This window comes from Chaetura pelagica, unplaced genomic scaffold (genome assembly GCF_000747805.2).
Source record: "Chaetura pelagica isolate M959 unplaced genomic scaffold, ChaPel_1.0 scaffold241, whole genome shotgun sequence".
Taxonomy (NCBI): Eukaryota; Metazoa; Chordata; class Aves; order Apodiformes; family Apodidae; genus Chaetura; species Chaetura pelagica.
In genome coordinates, this window is record NW_009952057.1 from 281,980 (window position 1) to 305,655 (window position 23,676).

Genomic DNA, 23,676 nt, shown 5'->3' on the forward strand with positions numbered 1-23,676 from the left:
CCTGCTACTCTCTTTCCCTCTATGTTTTTTCAATTCCTCTGTCCTTATTCCTTCCTACAGACAAAACCAATACTCTGACACAGGTATTGCCTGAGACATATAGGTGTTTTTGTACTGATGTAAGACATTATTAAAGGTTGAGTAATGAGAAGTGGCAGAAACATCTTGTCCTGGCAAGCATTTTCATGTTTCTTTCTCCCACTACATTCTGTGAAATGGTACTATCAAGATGAGTACATCTCTTTCTTATTCCTTAGAATAACATGAGAGCCCTGCTGCATGTGTTGGTTTTTTTTTGTCCCACAGGGTGTCTGTTTAGTCCCTTTGGTCACTTTGCATTTGCTGCATAATTACAGAGCAAGAACAGTCCAACAAAGCCTGAAAAGATTAGAATTTAATCTTGGTACATAGTTAAGAGTGGAACGTGCAATGGTACATAATTGCTGTTTATTGCAGTTTCAATCAATTTTTCTTGAAGATACATACAAATTAATATATTTATACATACACACACACCACAAACATATGTGGATTCAATATGGTTTGTTTGAAGTATCTCTGCTAGTCAATTCTCAGTGCCAGCCTGGTGATACTCTTTATCACTGCGATGCACCTACGGGTGCTGAGGGAGCTGGCAGAAATCATTGCTAGGCCACTCTCCATCATCTTTGAAAAGTCCTAGAGAACAAGAGAAATACCTGAGGACTGAAGGAAGTCCATTTTGAGCATTGGTTTTGAAGTCTTCAAAAAGGCAAGAAAACTAGACCCAGGTAACTACAGACCAGTTAGCCTCACCTCCATCCCTGGAATGGTGATGGAACAACTTGTTCTCAGTGCCATCTTAAAGCATACTGAGGAAAAGGGTGATCAGGAGTATTCAGCATGGATTCACCAAGGGGAAGTCATGCTTGACCAATCTGATAGCCTTCTATGATGGCATAACTGGATGGATTGATTAGGGAAGAACAGTGGATGTGGTTTACTTTGACTTTAGCAAGGCTTTCAACACCATCTCCCATGGCATCCTCACAGCCAAACTCAAGGAGTGTTGATTGGATGATAGGGCAGTGAGGTGGATTTGTAACTGGCTGAAGGACAGAGCTCAGAGAGTTGTGGGAAGTGAGGCAGAGTCTAGCTGGAGACCTGTGTCTTGCAGAGTCCCTCAGGTGTCAGCACTGTGTCCAGCCCTTATATTCATCAATGACCTGGATGAAGGGACAGCATGTGCCACTAGCAAGTTTGCTGATGGTACAAAGCTGGGAGGAGTGGCTGACACACCAGAAGGCTGTGCTGCCATTCAGCATGACCTGGACGGGCTGGAGAGTTGGACAGGAGGAAACTTAATTGAATTCAAGAAAGGCAATTGTAAAGTACTGCATCTGGGGAGGAACAACCCCCTGTGTCAGCAATACAGGCTGGGGGCTGACTTGCTGGAGCGCAGCTGTGGGGAGAAGGACCTTGGAGTCCTGGCAGACAACAGGTTGACCATGAGGCAACCATGTGCCCTTGCAGGCAATAAGGCCAATGACATGCTGCGGTGCATAAGGAAGAGTGTAGCCAGTAGATCAAAGGAGGTCACTCTTCCTCTCTATTCTGTCCTGGTTAGTCAAAGGAAGTGGTTCCAGTACCTCTTCCTAATGTGGCTGGAGTGAATTTTGATGAGGTTAGCCAATGCCTTTATCAGTAGGACCTCAGCTTTACTCATGGATGGAAATAAATACAGTCAGTGTAGAGCTGTAATGGTCTGAATGAAAGCAGTGTACTCAAGAGATGCAGGAGGCCTGAATATACCTGTTTTCCTGTAGCTGCTACAGGAGAACACCATGACATCCTGCCTACCCCATGCTCATGTGATAGCATGAGCACACCTCCCTCAAGGACAGAAGACCCACAGTCACTCCTGACTGCTGCTCCCTCTTCTCTCTGTACAGACAAGTGATACCATGTGGTCACTCTTACGAAAGTAATTTAATTATTTGTTGGTTTATGGTGTATGCAGACCAGTATTGGTACAAAGACAAATATCAGAAATATGACATAGGCTGAAAATCAGTGTTCAGGCCATGGGGTGCCAGGCAGAGTTCAGTAGAGTCTGACAGTATACAGGAATTTACTGGATCTGAGTACGCTGTCACCTTTCTCAAGCATCTGCTGTGAAGTGTTTCTTCTCCACAAATCTCTTCTTGATTAGCACTTTCTTTGTGTCAGCTATTTTTATTGGATAGAGTACAACTCACAGCTTAAATAACTTGTCAGATTAATAGAAGCAGAATGCTTCTCTCTCTCAAAATATGGATGAAAGTTGGGAAAATAAATGTCAGCACTTTTAAATATGGCTATACTGTATTGTGGATTTAATGGGGGCTTCTGTTTAATTAAAGCATTATTAAAATGGTATCATCTTTCTAGTACTCTGCTTGGCCACCATGGTGTAGAAGGGGAAGAAAAAATACAAAGTTTTTTCATGTTTATCTGTTCCTAAATGTCAGTGCCAATAGGCTTAAATGCAGTTTCATTTATCAGTGGATACCTTCTTTCCAGGTAATTTAAGAGGGCAGTTACTCAGATTTGACTGCTGTCACACAGGGGAGAGGAGGATCTGAGAGTTACTTCTGCAGTGATATAGAGAAGCGCAGCAGTCACCCACATCCATACGTAACAGCACAACAGACACATACTCTGTCTGGCTCCTCTCACTTTGTGTTAGCTGCCTTCTTCATTTACATGCAGTGATCATTTAGCTACTGTTAAGGAATGAGATAGAAGGTGGCACACTATGATGTTTTGCTATGCATACATCCTCCCAGACACTGCATTGCTGCTCCAGCATAAACACTACTTTCTTTGCAATAAAAGAGCTGTTGTCCCAAAAGCAGGGTCTGTTACCCAGTGTGCAAGGAGCCAATCCACACACAGAGTTGAGATACGTTCTTTAATAGCCAGCTTTGCACAGAACAGGGAGCAGGCAGGTGTTCCACAAAGCAAACTCAGTTTCCCAAAACACAAGGTCTACTATTATACTCAGAAATCATAGAATCAGAGAAGCATAGAACTAGTCAGGTTGGAAAAGACCCTTGGGATCACCGAGTCCAACCATCATCCCTACTCTACAAAGTTCTCCCCTGAACCATATCCACCAACACCACATCCAAGCGACCCTTAAACACATCTGGGAATGGTGACTCCATCACATCCCAGGGCAGCCTATTCCAGTGACTAACACTTCATACAATTGCTTTATTTCTAATTATATCCTATAACATTGGTTAACTAGCTCTTTGTTTTCATTGAAAGTGACAATGCTTAAAAATTTCACCACACATGCTTAAAGGGTAGGAGGCCTTTTGTTAGTAGGGGACCCTTCAGCCAGTGGGTGGATATTTTAGTATGGAAATAGTGCATTAATATACTGATGAGATGTTAATGTGGTAAATCCAATTAACCAGTGTTTTCTACCTGGTGCACAAGTCTATAGCTACTTCCACACCAAGTTATGAGCATACTCCCTTCCATCCCTTTCATCTGTCTTGCAGCCTTGTTTCTCAAAGATGAGTTGTTGAGTAGTAGCGATGTGGGTTTTTTTCAGTTCTTCCCGTCTTGGTGTTATATAAGCTGTTTTTATTCTACATGTCTCTTAGTTCTCTTTTATAAGATTTTTTCCCAAAATTTTACTTATTTCAATTAATACCTGACATCAAGGTCTAAAACATCCAAAAAGTACTCTCTGAAGTTCTTTTTATCCAAGTCTGAAGGTGGCCTATTAAACAATAAATCATCAGTAAGAAAACTAAGCAGTAAAGGTAGAAATTCAAAAGCTGTCTCTGCCTAGTATATCTTTGAAACAACCAAAAAACCCTCCCCAAGCAAATTCCTTAAACTTAGGGTAGACCCTGAGCTTTGCGTGTTTTGCAAGGAGGGAAACTCATCAATGGAATCTGACTTTCACTAAACTGAGCTGACTTGCACTTAAGCAAGACAGGCAATCCTGGGGGAGATTTCCTCTCTTTTCAATGGTCATTAACCTTCCTGTCCCAGCAGGATTATTACTTGTCTGCCTGTTGCATTTTATTCACTGAGAAATAATCTGTAGCAGATGTTTCTAAGTACTTCCCCAGTGCACTGACTCAAGGGCCATCTCAGTGTCAAGTTTGTGGGAAATCATACTGATGTCCAGCTGGGTTGCAGAGCTCTATCATGGCAAGAGAAATTGCCCAAGCTTTCCTAAGGGGCTGTACTGTCCCTTTTTGTGACTGTGCACTGGAAGACGTGTATGCAGTAACCCTGGCAAGGCTGGGCGCCTGTTGAAGGATTATCCTTTGTGTTCAAAATCAAGGGTGTACTATTACAGTAAGGCCAAACAAAAGCATGGATACAAAGGACCTGCAAGACCTTTTCTTTATTTGTTTGTTTGCTTATTTATTTATTTTATTTTCCCATTTAATGTATCTGAGCGACAATCCTTCAGGCTGAAACCATGTTGCAGGATTGGGAATGAAAAGTGTCCTTCTTGTACACTACACAGGTGACAACTAATAGCATCTGTTGATGCAGCCTAAAAGCTTCTCCTCACTAGGACAGAAGTGTTCCTGTTGTGCTCTGCCATTTTGCAGGAGGGAAATGCAGAATGACCTGCTTTCATGGCTGACTGCAGGCATGTCAGACAGGGTGCTAAGCATGACACTGAGCCCACGGCATCTACGCTAACGGCAAGCTAATCCTCCTGCACAGGGCAAGGGCTACCTGCCATGCATGCACACTTCAAGATTGTTTTCTTTAGTGCTTCTGTCAGTAGACACTGTTTTTGGTGGTATTTCTGTGTCCTCTGCAAAACTAAACCCCTTATCTGCTCCTTTATCAACATGTTGGTGTTCAGCACTTTTTTGCCTGTTTCCGATGTATATGTGGTGCCTGCAAGAAGAATGGAGGAATGAGGAACTGTCATTGTGTCAGTGATTCATTAGCAAAAAGAGCCAAGGTGTGTCAAAGCACTGCTTGTCTTGCTGCTACAGATCAGAGAGAGCGAGAAAGCTGTGGACTGACATAATAACATCTGCTATTATCTGAAACAGTTTAGGCTGTCTTTGGAGCCTTTCCTCTGGAAGAACCCTCCTATAGTTTGAAATGAGTCAGGTGAAAAAACAGAGCAGGGAGCAGCTGCAGAAGTCACACGGACCATTTCCCATCTTGAGCATTCTAGATTTTCATTCTACTTCACGTAGTTGAGAAGCTATGGATGAAAAATCTGGCCTAAATCACCCCTATTTGGCAAAAGGAAAATGGTTACTATTTGTGGTTTTCTTGTGGCTTTACTCTTTTACCTTTCACTCTATTGTCCGCTTCACTCTTGATTGTCATTTCTCTACTACCTATATAGATACTGTTCCCTTCTTCTAATTTAATGCTACAAAGCTCTCAGCAAAATTTGGTTGCTTCCTATTTCATATTTCAGTCCCAGATCATAAGGTTATGATGTTCCACTGTTTAAAATGATATATGCCTTGTATTTACAGGCAGAACAGCTATGGTTGCTGCTCCTCTGTTATCAGTTTGTGCAGATGCATTCCCTCTGCTTTTCCTGCTACTGCGTTATTATTTTTTTTTCAGTGTATTTTGTTCCCATGATTAAATCAAGCAAACTGAATACAGTATTTTGTTGGGAAGTCCACACTATATGGTCTGTTACCCACCAATCCAAGGAAAATTGTTCTCTAAAATGAATTCTGCTTATTGACTTGCTCATGTAGCACTTCAACCCTACTGAAATCTGTAAAACCTTTTCTCTTCTCCATCTTTCCTCTGTAAATTCTTTTCCTAGTGGTAGAAAAACCGTTCATGCTAGACTTAGGTTTAAATTGAACTTTTGCACAGCAAGGAGGAATGATTATCTCCTCTGAAAAAGACATCAGAAACCTGAAATATACAAGCACATATTCTTTCATTTTCTCCCTGCATTGCCTTGGTGACCACTTCTGTCTGTTTGTCTGGTGTTACATCCTTCCATCCATCTATCCATCCTTGTTCTCAGCAAGTAGATCACTATGAGGGCATGTTTTTTAGCTTTTTGCCTTATTTGATTTTTAAATATCTTGAGGAAAAATGTTTTTCTTTCCACTTTTCTATTACTTGTTTCTGGAAATTCAGGTCTCTTGCTAAACTGACTATGACTCAAATGTCTGAGTCCTGTACAATCCACCAGGTTCTTGTAGATAGTCTACATGTGCAGGATGTAGTGTTTAATGTCAGGTTTAGTTATTTGAAGATAATTGATGTTACACAGGGTTTCTGATTTAGCAGAGGGTTACAAAACATATTGAAAACACAATACACATGTAAACTACAATTAGCAAGATACAGTGATTGCAAGGCACAGATCTATCATAATACCAATGTGATTCCCATTACTGGTGTCTATAATATGCTCACCATCATGATGCTGGGTGTCCCTGGTCCCACCAGGCAGGCAAACACAGGTTGAAGCCAGTGCAATTCTGTTGCTCTCTTTGAAGCTCTTTTGTTGTTTTTCAGTTTATATCCTGGTGACATAGCTGTTTAACTAAAATTAATACCACCTTCAAGTCCCCTTTGTGTTGAAATAAAGCCAAGTTCTTTGCAACAGCCACGGTTAGTCACACCCGGCATTATACTTTGAGCTTCAGAAGCACATCCCACTTACCCATCTCTGCTGGTTTGGTTCTGGCATGGGTTTGGTAGCTGAGGAGAGACTGTCAGTGGGGTTAGAAGACTAGGTACTCCCCCTGTAATGATTACCTCCATCCAAAGGCAGTAGGAATTTTATTTACCAAGCTGAAAGATGGTAGATCTTCAGTTCTGCTTCAGGATGTAGACTACTGTTTTTCTTTCTTTAGTTTCCAAGCCTTTCTGCTCATCTTACTCTGACCACCACGGAGTTTTCTGGGTGGACAGCAATGTCAGAAGAACGGACATTGCTCAATCCTCCTTTATCACAGAACAAAGATATTCTGGAGGTGATTTAAGACCTATGGATGGAATAAAATAAGATCTAACCTCATTAACACTGGGCAAATGTGTTGTCTTTACATTGTGATGTTCCAAAATCTTATAGAGACTTTGCCATATTCCAGTTATGGTTGGGTAAATTTGTCTGGAAGAATGAGAGGTACCGAAACGAAGTCAGTCAGGAGTCCTTTCTCCTGGAGCATGTTTTCAGTGGGAACCCAAGTGCAGAATTGCAGTCTGGATCCCAGTTTCTGTGAAATATCCACATCCAGCTAGGAAAAGAAATATACCTGTCACCTTCTGGAGCTCAGTACCTTTCTTGGGGATGTCTGTGCTACCTCAGTTGCTGTTTTATGAGTTTCATGAGCCCATTTGTAGTGCAGAGCCTCTCAGTAAGAGTGCTTGGCTCATGGGAGCCCATTTGCTATCATAGTAGTGCAAAATGGAAAAGGGGTGCCATAAATCTGCAGAGGATATTTAAGTACTGCTGATAGCATTTTAAGAGCACTGGCCAGCTGATGTAATGAGTTCTGCAGGCTTTAACATTTAGGTATGCCAGTCTGTCCTGGTTAGTTGAGTTGTATGACCTTAAGTTTCATTTCATATATTTTGTGTTTTAACGTAACTTGGACAGAGCACATTGTTCAATGGTCATGAGGTTTTATGATGTTTTTTCATCCTTTAGCTAGCCTGAAAAATTTTCAGCCATTTCTCGTAATTTTGAAGAAATAGCCAATGACAGCAGAATGAATTACACTGTTAAATGTGAGATGGTTTGTCTGAAGACACTTAAGACGCACATTTGCATCAAATCCAAGTTAAAGTGATTGAATTAGAACCCTCCTTTTTCTATTCAGCTTCCAGTTCTCCAATAGGATTGCTGAAATTAATTTATATGGCACAACCATTTACTGTAAAAATACCATATTTCTGGAATGGGAGATAGAAATATAAATGTATTTTAATGAAAATTGCCATGCCAGTTGCTAGGGCTTAAATGAAATATGATTCCTTTCATCTGCAAATTGCCTGGAGTGAGAGAACATTGTGAATTACATAAAGCTCAGTGCTGTCATTAACACCACTTGGTCTATGACAAAAGGGACTAAATAATAATTAATAATCCGTAGATTCCATAGAGAAGATGGTTTGGTTTTGTTGTTGTTGGCTTTGTTTTGTTTCATTTTGTTTTGTTTTACTTTGCTTTTTTCCCCCTGAAACATCATTAGAAAAGGAAGCAACATAGCAGTCTCAAAAGAGAAAGTCCTATAGGGCCTGTAAGAGGAAAATAAATTAAGCCAGAAAGAATTCCAGCAACAAAAAACCCCATAGTACAGATATTTCAATTATTAGCAAGCATCTCCCATTTAAGAGAAAGTCTTAATCTCTAATGCTGACAACTGGAAAGACAAAAGTTATTTGTAGACCTACAGCTATGTAACAATTTTCTCTTAAATTCAAAAAAGCTGAGAAACACACCAAGGAATACATATAGTACTCCATTCAGTTTAAATAGAACAAGAGCTACTGGGAAACAACCTGCATTATATTTGAGACCAAGTTCTCCCTCTCTCAAGAAAGAGCATGGCAAAACTAGGTAGAAAGAAACAAGCTCAAACTCCTATTGTGACCTTTTGTATAGTGGATAATAATGAATTAAAATGCGGTCTCTAATCACCTGGCAGTTGACATTTTCTATGACCAGGAAATTAATGAGCAAATTATCCCAAGCCTATGTAAAAACATACATTTTCACTACTTCAGTGAATGTGTGAGTGAGCACTTCAGAGGCATAGATGAACAGGGGTTTGTGATGCATGATGTTATGTGTGATCATCAGTCGTTCCAACCCACTTGAGTTTAGGAACCAGCAAGACAAGATGGAGCAAATGTGTTAAGACAGGTGTACATGCACTAGGTTTCACTAACACAGATTGTTTAAGGGCCATCTAGGACCTTAAAATCACTGCCAGATTCACCAACAGATCTTTAAAAATACATGCCATGCTGTGACTTAACTCTGCTAGCATTAGCTATATGATTTTAATGCCCTTTGCTGTCACTGAAGACTTCTTAGATTGGCTTCCAGCTCTGCTTTCTCAAAGTGCTTGCAGCCTGGATGAAGCCAGCTCTCCCAAGCTATTTTTAACGCAGTTGCTTCTCTTGCTGAGCTTATAAATTTATTGATAGAGTTAAGTTCTTTCAAGGTTTACATGTTAGTACAAAACGAGTTTTATGCAATCAAAAATCTGAGTTGTCACGTGGATAACAATCAGGTAGCGAAAGCTCTGACCCTGTTACTGCATGCTACCTAACACAACCTGCATTAAGCTAGTAACATCTGCTAATTAAGCTGTGAAATCCAGGGCAACAGTCTCTATGTATTTGGCATAGAAGGAGAAATACAAGGATGATCATGATCACTGTATTACAGTGCTATTTTGGAGACTTTTTTCAGGAAATGTTCCACGTGCTAGTGCACGTATCACTGCCTCAAGTCCCATGCCTTGATTATGTCGTACCTCTATTCATCTGCCTGGACTGAATGCACCTCTATTTAGTGTAAATATTGCGTATTCACAGCTCCTCAAGGCCTATAAAATTGTATTCTTATTTACTAAATATTGAAAGGTGAATGTTGGTTTCCACTTCTTGAGCATCATCAGCCTGCATAGATGGATTTTCCAGTCTAGCCACCAGCTTTCTTCTGGCTGGTTTGCACTAGGGTGGAGAAAGAGTATCTTGGATATCCTTAGGGATATCTTAAGTTTTCAAATCTTTCTCGAGTGTCCTTTGAACAGCTCTGCTTGAATGCTCATCTTTGCTTGGTTGCACACAAAACTTGGTTCCTGAATTAAGCTGCAGCTGTTTTATAATCTGTCACAGAATTCCGTGTTTCCTTCTGCATTACTCGACAGCTATTTTGCAAAGCTGTTTCATGTCATCATATTGTAAGGTTTTGGGGATAGGATATACTCTTTGATCCTGTAGGATTCTGGCTCAAAAATTAATCTTTTCTGCAAGACAGAGAAGTAGTAATTATACCAGCAATAACTGAGAACACAAAAAAATGCAGCTGTTTGACTGCAACTTTAAAATTACTAAGCAACTTTAAATGTGATAGAGTCCTTAAGTCTTTAATGATTTACATTTTAACATATGCAAAGAAAAACATCTTGTTTCCAGTTTCATCTGGACTTTCAGTGTCCTGTTTGTACTGTTAAGCATTGTTCTTAGTGATGCTAGAGGCTCAGAGTATTATGGAGATGTCCCCGCTTTGTGGAGTGAAAAAAAGCAGCACTCTTTAGCGGTGCTGGGTGCTCTTTGTGTCTGAGACAGATGACTTAAGGTAATTCCTTGTAGCTGAGGTGGTGCAACAGGGCTCGAATTCAATTCAGTCAGTTTAATTGATAAGAAAAAAATCATAGCCCCTAAATGATGTTGTGAGATTATTTTGTATTTTATTGTATTTTCACAGGGAGGTAGAACTATTATTGTTTAGGCTTTTCAGAACGTGTTATTTTATACTTGGCTCTCTGAAATTCTGCCACTGACAGCACTTAGATCACAGTCCATGTGCAAATATTCCTAATCACTCCCCTCTTCCCTTTGAGGGAGAAAAAAAAATAGTGCTGGGAGTACATACATGTGTTGTATTCTATTCAACCATCAGCAATGAAGCAGACAAATGACCCTAAAAACATTGCTTAATCTGTGAGCAAAGACAAACTTGCATAATGGCAAGAAGCTCTTCAGAAAAAAAAAAAAAAAAAAGAAAAAAAAAAGTAATTGGAGGGAGATTTTTATTTGGTTTTCTTACCATCTTAATATAACAAGCAAAGCAATCTTGGACAGTAGGTTGAACAAACGCCATTTATCAAAACCAGAGGGATATGATGAGGAATTGTACCATAGGGGCCCTTCTGCATTTAAGGAAGGGGGATGCAGTAAAGTCCACTTCCTTTTGCACCTTGGTCTTGCTGGGGACCTCCATTTAGGACCAAATTCTCAGTTTGTATGGTTCTTGAGGAAACTGTGCTATTTTCACCATTCTTTAATCTGTTTCCTTTTTCTTAAGAAAAAAAAAAAAAAAAAAAAGGAAAAAAGAAAAGAGTGGATGGACTTTATGTCATTCTCACATATTTAGATATTTAGTTTTGCTAGTAGCATTAATCCAGGAGTTCTCAGAGCTAAGAAATTATTGAGATCCCAGGACTGAAGTCTTGGGTCCAGAGGGCACAAAAAAAGTCACATTTCATCTTAACTCATGCAAGTCCATTACAGAATTGTTTGGCTGCCTCTGATTATAGTTTCTGCACAATATGAGTTAATTAACAAAAAAATCAAGTTAAATACCATTCCATAGTCTATAACAATATTATCTGTGAAAAAAAAAACAACCCACATTTCTTTCAAGGCTCTGTGTGCCTCTGCTGCTAACAATAATGCTGAAGGTCACTTTGCATGAATCACTTCAGTGCTCTGTCTCAGCAACCAGTCAAATCCTGGGTCTGCTATGATGAAACCTGCCACTCAGGCTTGCTCTGGGAAAGAACATAAGTGTCCAATAGGCAGCTGGTCACCAAATGACCTCCCATTTAGCTTCTGAAAGCTGTCTGCTCAGCAGATTTGTTACTGTGGCACACAATAAGAATTTGGAGCTGAAGGGAGTCAACTGCTATTGTAGATGAAGAGCCCACAGTTCTTTTGACAGACTTGTGAATAGTGTGTTCATGGCTCAGCTTTGCTGAGGAGAAGCAGCAGCTGAGGGAAACAATGTGTACTGAGAGCTTTGTGCTTCCTTCCCTCATTCCCGGCATGGGGGAGATCTGGCAAGGTCCATGGCACCCCTCATCCTGCTGCCACTGAGTTCACAGTACTCAGTCTGCTGTCACAAGTAGTCCCAGCTCTGCAACCCTTAAAAAAATTGCCATTGTGACACCTTCCAGTATGACACATTTTTAGCAGGTTTATCAGTGTACCAGTTTTACCAAAAAGTTTTACTGCAGAACTTCCCACTGCTCTTCAACCAAACTGTTTTAAGTCCCTTAATTTTGCCAAAATCAATTAATTTTGCCAATATCAATGTTACCTGCTCCAAAGATCTCCATAGATCTGTCTGCCCAATGTTCATGTCTGTTCTGCAAAACTATTAGTTCAAGGGTGTTTATGAGGAACCAAGTAGCATGTACAAGAGTACAAGTGCATGTTTGCTGCAAAGTGAAAACCACTGGCTAAGCAAATGCAAGCACCATTTTCCAAATCCTCAGGCTTTATGAGCATGCAGAATTTAGGGTGTTCAGAGGATGAACCTTGATAAATGGACAGAGTAACAAAACCTTGGCATTGCTAATCTGGTCGTGATGAGTCACTGCTTACTGGTAATGGAATTCTTAAAAGAGAAGAGTGAGTCATCTTGTGCAGCACTAGGCAGGAATCAAATTGCCTTTGGGCATAGAATTACAGCAAAGTAAAGCCAGGGAAATCCTTTTAGTGCTGCAATAAGAGCACACATATTATAGGTGCTGAATGTTAAATGGATCAGTCACTAAATACAGGAGGCACACATAGCTCTTAGTGCTAGCCAGCAGAAGAATTTTAGCTAGAATGTCCTAAATGACCTCTCAGTAGGAAATTATATATTCTTGGCTGCTATTAGAGTTACTGAGATGAGGGTCTTGTCCAAGGTAGCCATAACAATCTGAAAGCAGTCTTTGTGATAGCACAAAATCTTGTCTCACTTTTAAACTGGGGTCAAATTCATTATTTAAAAAAATGGCATAGAGTGGATATTCTTGTGGCAAGGTATTTGGGATATGGAGGAGAACCTCTGAGCAGTTTTAAAGTTACCCTTTTGCCTTCTTGATCTTGAGCTGCTATGAGAACTGCACAGTTCCCTTGTTCAAATTAGCACCTGCATAGCTCCCTAACGATTTCAGGGTTGCCTATGTATACTGGTGTGTAGTGCTGCAGATTGAAGTCTATGCCTGATAGCCTCTCCATCTTATGTTGTTACAATAAAATATGCTTGTTTCACAGAGTCACAGAGGGATTGAGGTTGGAAGGCACATCCAGCAATTGCCTAGCCCAACCCTCCTGCTAAAAGAAGGGCCAACTGAGAAGGTTTCTCAGTGCTTGCTCAGTTCATTTTTTGAGCATCTTCAAAGATGGAGACTTCACAAGATCTCTGGGTAATCTCTTCCAGTGTTTGCTCAGCCTCCAAGCGAACACATTTTCTTCATGTTTTCTGATGGATTTTTGTTGCTTTTAGATGTTTTGTCTCTGAATCTGTCTTCTTCTTATGTGTATGGTCTGTATCTAGTTCAGCTAGACCTAGAAGGATCAAAATTGCTGCAGATGTTTTGTTCCTCAACAATGAAGTCTGGTATTCTACTGCATCTTGCTCAGCCATTTTATCTGTACTTTAGGGGGTAATTCATCAGAGGAACTTTGCAGGTTGCACTCTCCGTCAGGCAGGCTGACCTATGCTGTGATTGATTTCTGCAGCTGTTTCATCATTGCTGCTAAAATTAACCACTTCATAATATGGAAGTAGTTATTTCGGTTTTGAAAGGTTCCATGTAACTACAGGGTTTATGACTTCTTTGTCTGCTTAGTGCAGTGCCTCAATGATACTTGATGTGTGTGTTCATCTCTGACTCCTACTATATGGAAGTGCCTATGAAAGAAAACTCATATTGCCTTTCTCAGGCCCGGCCTGTCTCTGTAGTTACCAGTACAGGTGTGTTTTTTCCTGATATCTGTCACAGTGGTGAAAAGTAAATGTGCTTTAACTTTTAGGCCCCTTTTCCAGGCATTCCAGACTGCTATGGCCCCATCCGTTTCCAAGCTGTTGGCTTGTGCAGCCCCGTGGTTCAGATAGCTGCCACAGCCCAGGCCTGGCCTGGAGTGCCCAGAGTCATCTTGAGAGCAGAGTTGTACTCTGAATCATGCCAGTACCATGATTTAATTATTTACTTTTTTTTTTTTTTTTTGTAGCAGTAGCCAGTTGTTGAAGTTTTATAAGGAGACACAATAAAGAGGAAATTTGAAATAATTATTCAATAGCTTGGTTGTACTAACCAGCACATCCAGTACCTGGTTTATGTCACCAGACTGAGATTGCAGATGTTGCTGGACAATTTTTATTCTACTAGCATTGCTGTGCTTATGGTATTTTCCATTTGTTCTTCCAGGTCTCTCATTTCTGTGAGGAGAAGTCAGTGATTCTGAGAAATACTAATAAATACTAATAAAACTGAACCTTCCTTCAGCTTTGAGACCAGAGAAAAAGATGTAAACTGTCTAATAAACCCAGGGTTCATAAGACAATCCTTGAGCAGCTGGCTTGGCTGCTGTCTGAAATGAGAGGAACACAGGTTACAAGGTAGGAGCTAACGCAATCTAACCTCTGGACTTGAAATTGTGTGGAATATTTCCCTAGCAATGAGTAATTTTTTAAGTTAGATGTTTTGAGATAAATTTACTCTGACTTCTGTGATTTACATCATCTACCTATTATCACCAAGGTATCTTAGCCACTTTGGATCATAAGGACTCTTTTAGAGTCTTTAGGAGAATACTAATTCAATAGAGTTATGAAGCTACTGGTTTACTGTGATTTTCTGATTATATTCACCTGCTGAATAAACTACCTGAAACCTGGTCTTGTCATCTGCATATCTCTGCACACATATGCGTGTGCTCAGTTTTCATGCAAACTGAGGGTTCTTCAGATCCCTGTGGAGAATTTCCTGCAGCAGTGATGAGAAAGTAGAGTTTGAAAGCCATTTCTGAAAGTGCTAGCATTCAGTCTAAGAACACTTGTGCCCTGATGTGAGCACAGTAAAGAATATTGGGATAGTTTCTCCATTTGCAACAGCAGAAGAGAAAACAAAACTGGGCATCATCAGTACTTGATGGCACTTTGGATTTTAATTTAGAAGAAGGCACAGTACCCCAATGGTGATGGCAGATGCTTGCTGTCTGTGCTTGCTGTTGTTGCATGGCAGGCTTATAAGCAGAAAAAATTTAGTGAGTTTTATGCAAAGATGTACCCTATTTCCAGCATTAGAGACAGACATGACTCATTAACACTTACTCCTTTCCTGGCAGTGTTTCAGATGCACTGGTGAGGAGTATTGATGGAGAACCTATAGCCTCTGGGGTTCAGAAGATAGGACTCCAGGGGCAGCTTTTTGTTTGCTAAATGATAACACTGACCCTTGTGTTCTCCCAGTCTTATTGAGATTTTAGGCCAATAACCATTTTATGACAGAATCTGTTTGATATTACATATAAATTTCTGGGCACCTTGTGCAAGCTGGTGGATAGTGGCTACCTCTGAAATTTCTTCTTTAGTAGTTTATGTAGTGGCTATATTTTGCCACTATTTGGGAAAGGGTAGGATGACAGCAGAAAGAGGAACATGGGCAAGCTCTCTTTGTACAATCCAAGCTTTCACAACATGAAGCACAATCTGAGCTGGGAACACACTTACCACTGTATATAGTGAAAAATGGTGAGTACATGAAAATTGGCAGAAAAACACATTTCATTTTCCCTTGCTGTGCCTACTGGACAGATTTGTTGCTGCATGCATGCCATCCTCCTTTAATTCACTTTCAAAGTAGGAACTATAAGTTCCTAAGTTTGTCATCTGTTTCTGGCAGTTTACAAAGCATCAGTATTTGCTTTGTTTTTCATCTTAATAACCATTCACCTTATTTTCCTGTTGTTTTTTGGCTCAGTTTCCCTGTGCTTGCCTTGGTTCCCACTTGGCTTTCAGGGGCATGCAGCTCCTGCAGCATTGATCTGCTGACAAATAGTTTTGTAAGAGCTACGTAAGTTCTCATTATTCTTATTTGGCTTCACTTCATAAGTAAAGGAGTATATACTGATGTCATAACTACATCTCAAATGTGTGCCCTCTGCTGTGCTTCTGCAGAGACCTGTGTGTCCCAGCAGAGGGAGTGAGATAAACAGTGAATGCACGGCCATTGATACTTTTGGTTGCCGTCACAATTTGATTGTAAAATAGATTATACACTGCTAAACATGTAAATTCAGGTTATAGTCAGCTGATTGGAAGGGCCAAATACTTAAGCTGGTTTCTCGGTTCTCTGAGTTAAGTTTTAATTGGGACTGCAGGTTCACAGAAGTAAACTGCCAGGAATACTCAACAAGAAATTATACGTTTTCTCTAAGTCCTGCAGGTATCCTATTGTGCTTCTAGAGAGAGACAAATCAGAAAAGGATTCATACAGAGTTATCCAGTCTTTTATTAATTAATAGCTTAATTACTTTTTTTCCATAATTCAGAATCTTTTCATACAAAATAATAACAATGTCACATTCAAAACTACAAAATTCTGCACAGCATTTTGCAAACATATACAACAAATCTTGGGTGGCCTATATAATTAAAAACATATCTTTTGAGTTGCCAACAACAGCATTATATCAAGAACTTAAGTGAGAAATCATTGTCAGGAAGTCTTCTTTTGAAAGCGGGCAGATTATATTCTCCTGAGATTTTGGGCTCTATTCAGTGTCTAAGATCATATGTGTATATGCTTGTATTTTAACTGTTAGCAGTCATCATGCAAATATATTGAGTTTAAAATCTTGTTCAGGTGAGTTTTTTTACAACACTTTTGTAACGATGCAGTAATGTATGACTGTTGAATAAGTTGCCTGTGGAGAATGCTGGAAAGTGAAACTTGTTTTGGGACTATGATATTGTGTCAGTCACTGATAAACATGCATTAGAAATATCTCTTAGAAGGTACCTTTACAATGGAGAGTCATTCGCAATCCTATTCCTGGAAAATTAAAAAAAACCCAAAACACCAACAAACCCAAAATATTGAAAACGTGTCTATTACTTAGTAAGTATAAACATATGCATATCTATATGCCTATAACTTTATCTTACTATGGTACGAATATGAAACTGTTGTTTATTTTCCTTTCTATGTCTATTCCCTGTAGTTGGCCATAGAGACAACTGAAATATTTTTGCTCCTCTTGTCCTAATGAAGGAGGAAAGAAATCTGTTTTATAGATGAAAAGAAGTTAAGAGGACTTTTTCAAAGTCACACATTGACATTTGTAGTACAGCTATGATTCGAAGCTGAATCTCCAGATCCACAGAATTTAGACTATTAAAAGTTCATAATATATCAGATACAGCTACAATGAAGACTTTAAATAAAATGCAGACTTGCACAGAAGTGGCAATGCTCAGAAGAAGATGTATTTTCTGCCTCCTTGTTTCTTTCTTTAAGCAAACCAGGCTATAAAGGAAAAGGCTTTCAGAACCTGACCCTGATCAGAGGGATTCCAGCCCTTTCTCATTTTCTGTCTTCAGAATACCTGCAAAAATCTGATGCATCAAACCCACAGCCTGACATTCTGTGTGACTTTTTTTTTTTTCCTATGTGCCCCTCTGTCTGCCTGCTCCAATTTTGCTTTGTTCCTTTAAGCAGTTAGTATGTTTAGACAAGAGCATCTTTTCTTGCCCCCCTAGGCAGTTCAGCCCTTTGAGGGAGGCTCTGGGAGCCTATCGAAATACAAACCAGAACGACACACATCCTAAACTCTCCTTGCCTTTTCTCCCCTGTAAGCTTAAATTACTACGTAAACTGGAGAAGCTGCTAGTGTTCTGCAGAGACTGTGAGTGATTCTGCATTTCATTGTTTTGAGGCAGTTATTTTATGATACTTTAAATATCCTGATTTTCTTACAGTTTGGTCTGTTTTCTCAGCTCTTACATTTTAACATTGTCAGGGTTATTCCTTATCTCCTGTGGGTTGGTTAGCTGGGAAACTGGAGCTAGGTTAGCTCTAGTGTACAGATCTGTAACAATTTTCCCCCATAGCTGGCAGTTTCTGTGCTCATTGACAAATATCAGCTCCAGAAACACTATGCTCTTTTTTTTTTCCCCCCCTTTTTTTCCTTTTCCGTTTTGGTTGCTTAAGATGCTTAAGCTGCTTCTGAACAATTTTCATCTAGGGTCATACTTCTGCTGCAAAGATTCGCTGACTTCTGCTTTGCTGACTCATTTTGTCCCTTGCAAGCATCCAATGCTGGGCTCTCTTAGAAAACTGCATTATGGTGGAAGACCCGGGCTTCAAAAGAAATAAAATGGAATCCTGAAGGCTGTAACACTCAATGGAAATTTTTGGATGAAGTAGCTTCCTCACTTTATTCACACAAGAAAAAGCAGATACAGATACTATGTAGAGGCCATTAACAGGTCATTTGGTCTCTTGGTATTCATTTACCTGGAGAGGAAAGACTGGGAAATGTTCTGAGCTGCAGGAGTTTCCAGTCCTAAGGAAACATGGAGTAATGCAGCCTTCCTGTGCAATGCCAGGAGCATTTAGTTGTTTGTTTGGCCTGAACTGGCCTTGTTGGTTCTGTTTTGAGACAGTCACATCCCAAGTCATGCTGTGTATGACAGTGCCCTGTTACACTTCCAAAACTATTGACTATCTTGTGTCATAGCTGATGGCTTAGTCTATCTCCAAAAGCACTTTAGACATATCCTCTGTTTGTTCTGAAACATACTGGAGGGTACAGCTGTGGAGAGTGATGCAACTCTCTCAGTTAGGATGTGCTTCTCTCCCTCTCTCTCTGTTCTATAATTTACAAATTTGCAAGCAGGTTAAAACACACTAGCCTGCAGCTGGTCTAAATCATACATAGATGTAGACTGCAAGCTTGACTCCTTGGTGAGCTGAGCAAGGAGAAACTACTGCAGAAATAAGTGGAACTTGTCAGTTTAGTTCATTTTGAGAGGTGATTTTGTTATATGCATATGACCATTGATGCAAACATTGCATCATCCATGCTAGGATCCCTCCGGCAGGCTGATGGTACGACACATCCGAGTTGCTTATTCCAGGATATTTCCTTGCACGGTGGACCACAGCACATTGTAAGGAAAATAATCCAGACCAAGGCCAAATTTGCAACAGTTGGAATATAACATTAATAATGGGGAATTTCAGGGTGGTTTTTGGGTTGGTTTGGGGTTTGTTTGGGGGTAGGGTTTTTGTTTGTTTGTTTTTATTTTTTTGTTTGGTTTGGGTTTTTTAAATGTATATATACTGAATATCAAAGTAGCACTGGAAGTGTTACTGGATGCTCATCAGATAAGACAACTGGAATGAAGAGAATTGCTCATAATGGCATTTGAATACCTCTAGAGGCCAGTCCTTCCTATTCTGTCAGGCAAGACTGGCTTGAAAAAGCTAATTAACAGCCAGTATCCCCGTCAGTACCACATTTGCTGTTCATGTAAATCTTTCTTCTTGAAGGAACTGTTAAACAGTGTATTCAGAGTGAACAACAAATGAATGAAGATGGATGTCTGCTCCCCTCTTGATACTTGCATGACTGGTTGCACTCACAAAACCAAGGGCTGGGGTGGAAGATACCACTGAATCTGCAAGATCCCACTTATTGCTAAAGGATATGTGAATCTCCAGAATAAACTGGAACACCTAATTTCTGACATCTGGAATGAAAAGGGAACATAAGTATTATTACTGCATCAAAAGGGAAGTCTTTGTTTGAAAAAAATAAGCATTCTCTACCAGCAAATGAGAATCCAGAAGATGCTTGATACTTCTTTCTTATACTGAAAAGTGAAGTGAAAATTACCAGAAAATCTCATGTGAGGAAAAAATGGCCAGCTCAGAGGCTTTGTGATGCAGAAGGGTATAGGGCTGTTTTTATGAGCCTTTATACTCCTCAGACTCTCCTCTGAATAACAATAACTATTCTTTTAGCTTTACACTTGGATTAATAAATAGAACAGCATACATAGTCTATTTAAAAAGCCCGCTTGTTTTTTTCTGCTTTCGTCTCCTTACAGTATTATTTGTACAGTATAGATGCCAGGAACTGTTTAGGAGTAAGCAGCAGTTTGGAAAGTCAGGGTGATAGTTAAGAAAATGGTGCTTTAGCCAAGAGGAACCCCAGGGCACCCTACACCTGGTTACTATACCATATTTGCCAATATGGGCTCTGGGCACCCTTGCTGGGCTTTGCAACAGGAAGTCTTTCCTCTAGTGCCCCAGTGCAAGACCAGCTGCACTTAAGCCAACCATGACAGATGTGAATCCACCGCATTCTTTTAGTCCTTTAGTGACAAAGTTCCTGGATTGTCCTAGGAAAGTTCTTACAGTCTAACTGTCATTACTGCTTGAAAGCTTTTCTGACAGTGTAGCAAGAATTTCTGCCTTGAAATAAGTCCTGTTGCCGCCTCTGTGGGGAAGCAGTGTTTTTTTGTTCCTCTTTACCAGAATTCTAGTCAGTTTTCCTCGCTCCCTTTAGTGTCCTCTTTTTTTGGTAGTTCTTGTTTTTCTGTCGTGTCTGGAATGTTCTTGTTCCTGTCCTATGGATTTTCACCAAAAATGCTCCATAGTGTTTTGAAAGACTATGCTACAAACAAGTACTCATACCTTAGTATTGCTGCTAAGGCTTGCTGGTACAGAATGTTGCTCTAGAACACTTATCAGCCAGAAGATCCATCCCTGTACAATGTTTGTTCTTCCCCAACAGTCCAACAATTCTTACAGAGCTTCATCCTTCCCAGAAAATGCATTTTGACATTTTCTAGCCCATTTTTTTCCACATGAAATTTGTTTTGAGCACTAGTCCATGTTGAATGTCCTTCACTGTTCATCGTCAGCTACTGAAATAGGTGGCATGCTACCACAGACATCTATCCTGGGAATGAGGACTAATAAACTTTTTTACTGTTAGTAGCTGCTGCTAGCATGAACCCTGATAGCAATTTTTTTGATCCTGAAGACCCTTTCTGTTCCCCTAGCAAATAAGCTGAAAGCCTTGAGGCTGCTCTGATTGCCCTGAGACTGTCTGACATTGACCTAAAACACTGGAAATGTCATCTCTGACCTCTGACTCGCTTCTTCTGTTTGTTGGGTGTTTATTGCCGCTGAGGGCCGTAGTAACTACAGTGATGAATGTAAGTATATTAACAGACCCTGCCTGAATATGTGTGTGACTATCTCAGAGCAGACAACTGTCTGAATCTATTTGACATTGTCATTTGCTGTTTTATATGCCTAGAAGGGATGTCATGCGTAAGAGCAGCAGCTTGTAGAAATAGAATAATTAATACTTCAACCTGCAATGTACCAAGAGTTACCAAGAATTACCTGCAGGCTTTCCAAAAAGCCTTCAGGATCTGTATGTGAGGGTAACATGTACATAAGTTGCAACAAAATCAAGGTGCCCACACTGAAATGTAGTGCTTAAATGAAGAGAGAGAACAGTATAAATGGCAGTGGGAGAGGCTGTTTAAAAGGTGAAAGCTGCTCGTGAACAGCTTGATTTGCTTATTTTTTTACAGACCCATGAAAAGATCTTGCTGATATACATCGGCAGAAAGTCTGACCCTGAACCTCTGCAATTTAATAGCTTTTAGGTTGATTATTTCTTCTGCCTTTCCTTTTTTATGGTGTAACTACAAGACGTATGTATAGGACCAGCTATCCCTTCAAGATTGCTCAGATGCTGGGGACATGTGCATACAGTGGCACAGGCAGGTCTCCTCATGGGGATGTATTGTCTTATTGATGCATTGTTTTATCTAATGCTCTTTTGTCGGCCTCCACCAGGTCCTGCCATTGCAATACTGCATCAAACCCTTTTCTTCTGCAAGGCCACTCTTGTTTCCCTTTGATCAAATGAGGGCTGTCTGCCTGGTCAGAGTCTTGGGAGAGTAGTACTGGCCCTCCTGCCTTTGCAGGATCAGCTCTCTGTTTATTTTGCCTCATCTTTGGAGTCATATCCATTTCTACCTCATGTATTTAGATTTAATAAGTCTTTCTATAAGTACCATGAGGCATAAACTCCATGCACTATGGAGGACAAACTGTGAGGTGGTCTACCTAATGTGTTAAGACTTACACTTGCCTTTTACGATAAGTTGGTTATTGTTTTTTTACTGCTACTACTAAATTACTTTACTTGAATATTCTTATTTCAGACAGTTCCTGAGTTTGTACTAGAGAAACTGTTTTCTGAGAGATGATAAGAACAAGATGAAAATGTTTCTCTTGAGCCACTGAGCTGTCATGAGAATCCCATCTGAAATCCTTGTAATATTGATGGTCAGATCTGTGTGCTTAGCTCAATGCTGGGTACAGTTCTGGACAAAGCAACTAATTGATTATAACATAATATTTTTTTGCAAATATAAGAACTCATTCTCCTATTCTATCTACAAAAAAGTGTTAGTCCTTGTCAAAAAACCCCAAAGAAAAGGGGAAAGCATGCTGGTCTCATTTTCACCAGTTGACCATTGATTTGACATGTGTGGGATGGAGGGAACAGAGGTTGTAGAAAGAAAGGGAAATCATTATCTGCATAAAGCTGGTGAGTTGAGATTCCCACTAGCTGTATTTTACTTACATGTCTTGGCAATGTAAAATGAAAAGCTGGTAGTTCTGTAAGAAATTCATCATCTAGACCACAATGGATTGGAAGGGCTATGAAGCAGTGCATGCTGGAAAAATCAATTTATCTGCTAAGGAGTCATTTGCTAATTGCAGCATTTTTCACTAGCTACAAATTCTAAGACGTACCTCGCTATAGTTGACTGTGTTGCCTTGTGTGTTGCGAATGCATTCAGAGAAGTGATAGACCAGATTCAGACTGTACATATTCCTCTACTTGTCACGTCAGCATAGTCCTGGTGTCTTAAAACCGTTTTCATTAATTTATTTTTTTTTATTCTCAGTGTTTTCCCTGCTATCTCTGTGTCCCTCTTTCAAGGGACATTTAAATCAGGGGTCCAGTCTTTCCTTTCGTTAATTTGGGATCATTTTTAGCTATCCCATGTGCCCTGACCTAAGTATCATCTCACTGCTTTCCTCTCAGTCTTCTGAAACAGGCAGTCACAAAGCTGGTCGTTAGTTCTCCTTCTGTGTGCTGGTTTGCCAGTAATGAAGGTGTATGATATTGTGCTGGATCCTGACTCAAGCCATGTGTTTTCCCATGATCACAGCTCTTCCAGCTCAGCAGTCCTCTTGCAGCTGATTTGTGTTCAGGCTTCCCGTGTTTCTCATTCTGAAGCTTCTAATTGTACTTTGTGGGAAACATTTTGCATTCATGATTTGGAGCAAAACTGCAAGATGCATTTGGAGGTGGAGAATGAAAAGAAGGTGAGATGTATATTTTCATTTTTATTCAATCTGGTTTGATCTGAGTCAGCTCAAATAAACCAAATGTGGTTGTTTTCCCTCCCTTTTTTCTAGTGCCACTGGCAGCTGGCAAGCTGAACAGCTGGTGTTCAACTCACTGACACTGACTAGGCCAGGCTATGACTTCTCACAATACAGCCAGGTCTCCACATGGGACAAAAAAGCAAACGTTGCTCTGCACATACCTTCCACACTGAGTTTGAACTGGCTTTAGACAAAAGGTTTAGAGAGATCACTGTTAAGAAAGCGAGGAGCTCAAGGACCCCTGCTGCAGGAAGGGGTGTTACTTTTGCTCTCTTCCTGGCATTACTCTTGTGAAAGCAGTCTGTGTGCACTGGAGTTTCCAATGCAGTCAGATGTGTCCTGCTAGGCTGACACTGTATGCTTAGAGTGTGTCCTCTCTGTGGCTGAGCTGTTCTCAGCGCTTTCTTCCATCTCCTCTGGGGAGAGGCAT